The following is a 6,000-nucleotide window of genomic DNA, read 5'->3' on the forward strand; positions in this document are numbered from 1 at the left end:
TTAAAAATTTAGAATTATTATTTTCAAAAAAGAGAAGACAGAGTTAGGCTACTAATTGGAAGTAACATTTCACTGATTATTTAACTTAGAGGTGTAGCATTCAGTGTTTCAATGTATTCTATTTTAGCCTTTATTGTATATTGTGCAAACATGTATACTTGTTACTCTCTCTGTTTCTGTACAGTCTGATTGTTTCTCAATGTTGTCTAGAATGTATATGTTGAATAATAATAAAAGAGTAAAAGGATAAAAGGAAAAGAAGTTATGTGTATTTTAATGAATTTTAAAATTTGGTGTAAAGTACAGGCAGCTAATAAGATAGCAATAACAGACAAATGTCTTGTGAATCTACTTTACTTAAAACTGGATACTAATATAATCTACTGCTTTTCTTCCCTCATGGAATAAGTGGTTTCGTTTATCACTTTTACACCATTTCAAAATCCCGAAAGATAAAGCCTCTGGCTAGCAAGAGGAAAGAGAACAGACAAGACAATAGTGGTGCAATTTATGACCCAGTAACCCGTGAGTCAGCCCCATTGAACTCAAGGACACTTGCTTTTGAATAGACATATATGAAGTTGTACCGGTCAATCAAAGTAGCAGTCACTGGAAAAGTTGAAGACAAGAAAAGATAAAACCAAATCCCTTTTAAGGCATGTGGATATAGCAAATGGGTCGGGGGAGGGAACAGTGAGAAACTAAGACAAAGGGGGAAAGTGTTGATGCCAAGTCTGACAACCAGCAGACAGTGAGAATCTCCCTCTTTTTTCTGTACCATAATCACATCCATGAGTCTTGACAACACTGCAACAGCCAGGAGAATTTTTGGGCTGTAATACAAAAAAGCAACTTCTCCAAGCTCTGCTCTTGGTCATCATTAAGTGTTGACATCTGTTTGAAAAGCGGTTACCATTCATTTTAAGAGTTGACAGTCATTAAAAATAAACCTGGTGAATGATGTCCTATTGATTTGCCAGCTCTCTGCAATGAAACTGTATCAATAGCCCCCAGTTGTGCCACACTCCTGAGACTGATCTCGTGCAATAAGGTCTGGGCTTCTGTGGTGGCATCCTCTCCTCTCCCTTGCTGAAATAATTAAAAAGCAACATTTTTAAAGAGTAAGCACTTTGTTGTTAAAAAATAAAGGACAAAGAAAAATAAAGGGACAAGTGGCACAGTGGGAGGGTGGCTTAATGCCACCCACCCGGAATTGTGGCTTCACATTGCCAATAGTTGTCTGATGTCAACTGTGATCATGTATGATAATCAGCAACTATTCTGTGTTGCAAGAATGAATTCTGTCCTTAGACATTCACGCTGTACTATGATCTGACCGCCATTACTTTCATCCTATGGAAAACTGAGATATGTAGCTTGGTGAAACACTGGAGCTCTCTGGCTGATAGTACCAAAGGCCCTTTCGTTTGGTGTGGTGATGCCTCAAGGCCAGCCATGTGTCAAAAATGGCAGATCTTCTGGAAAACTGGGGGATTGAAGGTTTTTTTGAACCAGATTAAAGCCCAATGAATTCCATTGCAAGTGAATCATTGTGTGTTTGGATCACAGTGGAAGTGCATTTTTTACATCAGTGGCTGCAATCCAACATCCTCTTAATGCAGAGCAAATATGCACATGCGAAGATACGCTGCATTGATACGAGCCACTTAAGAAAAGAAAAGAGGATATAAAAACATCAATAACAATAACAATAGCAATGACATAGCCTTCAGAAAAGAACAATACTTGAGTGCCCTTATGAAATGTGAAACTTCAGGGTGCAATGTGCAGTCGCAATGTACAACATTGCAGTTTCTATTGCTGTCTGCCAAATGTGTCTATTGTGCCATGGTGAACAATTCAACGTGTGTGTGGTACAACTTACCTATGCATATATCGCTAACAGGTTGCCAGCCTATCTATCTATCTATTCATCTGTTCTGTTTAGCGCAGAAATCTCAATGCTTTTCCCATTTCTCCAGAGAAAACTACTATTGATGCCAAGCCTTCTAAAGAACCACTTGTGGTGGTAATTGCATTGCCTTCTCATCTGATGCAATAGTTCTCTTGGGACTGATTCAGGACCACTATAGTAACCACAGTTAGAACTAATTGGATTTAAAAAGCAAAACAAAACGGAATCACTGAGATGTGACAGAGCAGCCGTGGAGCCTAATTTCATAACCCGAAATTACATTCATGGGGTTTAATATCGTTTAGTTTGGTCCTTCATTTGGTTCTGTTAAAGGTCAAGTTTTAAAGGAGTGTAAATAACTTTAACCAACAAAAAAAATCCTCAATGACTTGTTTTTACTGCTATTCTGGCCACTGAGGGAAGAAGCAGGATGAAGAAACGGGCCAGCTCTGTCATGCTAAGCCCAAGGCAGATGAGGACCCCTCTTTCCATCCCTATTGCCTTTCCCCTCGCCTCAGGAAGCAGAGCTCAAGGGGCAATCTGCTGGACTTAAATCCTTTCCCGCACAGCCACACCTTTTTTCTTGTGTGTCTTGTCTTGTATAGATTGTAAACTTAAGGGTAGGGAACTGTCAAAATAACAATCGGTAAGCTTTTTTGAGGGAGCTCGCATGGTGTAATGGCTTGGACACTGGATTCTGGAGACCAGGGTTCAAATATCTGTTTGGCTATGAAAACACACAGGGTGACATTGGGGAAGTCACACTCTCTCAGCCTCCTTTGAACAAAATTCTGCCAAGAAAATCCCATGATAAAGTCGCCTTAGGATTTCCATAAATCAGAAATAACTAACATGGCTATGCTGGGAAGTACAAGGGAAAAATCAACTAATCTCACTCACGCTCAAATCTCGTTCTCTTTTTAAATTTTTTTTCTCTTTTTTTCTTTTTCTCCTTTGCCTTCTTTTCTTTTCCTCTTTCTCTTCTCATCGTATTCCTTCTTTCTTTTCTCTTATTTCTATTTTATATCTATAATTTTACAATTGATTAAAATACTGTGCATATCCAAGATGTACTCCCCTCACAATCCCCAAATTAAAAAAAATAACCCAAAACAAAACAAAACCAGCAGCAACAACAAAGGGACTGCTCTAAGTTTGTGGTTGAAGACCAGGATATAAATAGTCTAAACAAATAAATATAAATAATTAGATGTTGTAATAGGCTGTTAACCATATTCCCATTTCAGCTATTTATAACAAGCAAAGCTCCTGTTGTATTTGTACAGGGCGGTCCAAAGTCAGAAGCTTTTGTGAGTTTTGGCCCACTGTGTAAAACACATTTTCAAGATATTACCTAGATGTGGATTGCTTAATGGACCCTTATGACCTGTAAAAATAACAAATATATAATTTGTTACATATATAAATCTATAATGAAAACTGTGAATGTAACCCCCATGAATGTGGAGGACCAACTGTAAGTAAATGAATGACAAATAATAAAGGAGCAAAATGGTATGTGTCTATGTGGCCTAGCAAGAAATGTGACTGATTATTAATTAGTGATGCAGCTATTAGGTACTATGATATGGTTTGTAATTTCCATACAGAAATGAATACATTATTAGTCTTTTGTCTCGTATAGTGAATCTGTTTTGTGGCTGTGAGATCTAGAAATCTTTTAGCTACAAGTTAAATGAACTTCTGTGGTTTCCCACTCTGGCCCCTTCTATGCTGCCATATAATCCAGATTATCAAAGCAGATAATCCACATCATCTGCTTTGAACTGGATTATATGAATCTACACATCCATATAATCCAGTTCAAAGCAGATAATCTGGATTTTATATGCCAGCGTAGAAGGGTGTCAGTTTACTTATCTAAGTATTAGACCTCACATTTAGGGTTAACAAATAACAAGCTGAACTATGAATAAGTCTTGGGTTTTAATTGTTTTTCTGCTGAAGTCAGAAACTTGTGTCAACATTGCCAGTCCTTCTAGGTATGTACTTGATATGATACAGGCGGTAACTTCAGAGATGCGGTATATATACTTTGGCTCTGACTGAGGCTCTTCAAGGTGTGAAGAGAGGTCCTGTTTTCTTCTGCAACTATTCTTTACATGCTATAAAGAATTTCTGTATGGATTCAGATCACAGGCCAAAACAGGGAGTCTTTGTATTTTGGAACAATGTGGTCCTGTAAAGAAAATAAACAGAATCCCTCCCTACATGTCTATGACTTCAGAGTGTGATAGCCGTTGGTTGCTTTTAAATGCTGTGACCCACTGTTGTTTCTAAAAAAAAAAAAAAATACACCAAGTTGGAAGACTTTTTCTTAATACAAATTTGCTTTAAGGGTACAGATCAATCCCAACATCCAATCTCTAATTTCAATCTCATTCATTACTACTCAGCTGTGGAAACCTGCTGAAATCTTTCAGTAAAAAAAAAAAATGGTGTTATGGAATTGCAGACTGAATTTTGCTGTTTATTTCCTGACTAGCACAGTGACAGATGTAGAGTTTGATGTGTTTATCTGGATATAGCCATCAGACCATCACAAAATAAAAATTTAACACAGGATAGTATCAACCTGTGTAAACATATAAAATGAATATAATCAATGCAAACAGTCATAGGCCCCTTCTAAACTGTCATGTAAAATTCAGGTTATCTGCTTTGGACTGGATTATATGGTAGTGTAGACTCAGTTCAAAGCAGATAATGTAAATTATTTGCTTTGATAATCTGGATTATATGGCAGAGTAGATGGTACCTTAGATAAATGATCTTAACAAAATCCTTATACACTGGCTTAAAATCAATAGTGAATTTGCAACCTTTCGACTTGTGTCGTAATACAACAAAAATAGTTTCTCATATTGTTGCATCTAAATGTTAATTTAAAACTAACTTAAATAAGCCATAATCCAACTTTCATGGATGAATGCAATAAAGGTACCAGTTTTCAGGAGCCCAAAAATAACAGGTTGGGCTGTGTGTGTTTCTTTACTTCCTTAGGGCGCATCCAGACAGTTCTTCTTTATATATAATTAGAATTTTATTATTTTTTTATATAGATTACAATGAAAGAGTAAGAACAATAAAGTATAGGAAAGTGAGGAAATAAAGAAAAAAAGAAAAAAGAAGAAGCAAAAAAGTATGCTAAAATCCCAAATAACCCCCCCCCAAATGACTACAAAAATACACAAAAAACACAAAAAAGAAAAAAGAAAAAAAAAGAAAAAGAAAAAAAATTACTTCCATTCCATCTTCTTGGATCATATCTTATTATTCAAAAATATAAATTAACTTCAAAAAGAAATTGTCTCTCTTGTTTCTTATTTTCCCAAATTGTCCAGATATTCATGGAGATTATCCCAATTCGTTCTTCTTAGTATCATACCTGTATTTTTCTTCGACAAAAAAGTCAATTCATCCACGTCCTTTATTTCTCTGATTTTTTCCACCCATTCCTGAACAGGTGGTACTGAGTCATTCTTCCATTCTCTAGCAAAAACAATTCTAGCGGCAGTCGTCATTTATGTAAAAAGTTTATCCTCTTGTTCCGTCAGTTGTAGATCTAAATCTGTAAAACCTAACAAATAATACTCCGGTTTTCTTATGAATGTTCTTTTTAAAATCTTTTGTGTCTCTTTATGAATTACCCTCCAAAACTTTACTGCTTTTTTACAAGTCCACCACATATGGTAGAAGGAGCCAACCTGTTCCAGGCATTTCCAACACTTATCAGAAACTGTTTTATACATTTTAGCCAATTGTTTCGGTGTGGTATACCATCTGTGGAACATTTTTATCCAATTTTCTTTTAAATCTATTGCGTATGTATATTTCAATTTTTTGTTCCACATCTGTTCCCACTCCCTCATTTGAATTGGTCTTCTTAAATTTTGAGCCCACTTTATCATACAGTTTTTAACCTGTTCTTTTTCAGTCAGCCAGGTAAGTAATATGTTATAAATATTCGATATTACTTTCTTTTCTAATTTTAAAATTTTATCCCACACTGTTTCCTCCCAAGAGAAGCCAGGTTTTTTTTAATCTTGATTGTAATATTCTTT

The sequence above is a fragment of the Anolis sagrei genome, chromosome 3, assembly GCF_037176765.1.
Source record: "Anolis sagrei isolate rAnoSag1 chromosome 3, rAnoSag1.mat, whole genome shotgun sequence".
Lineage (NCBI taxonomy): Eukaryota > Metazoa > Chordata > Lepidosauria > Squamata > Dactyloidae > Anolis > Anolis sagrei.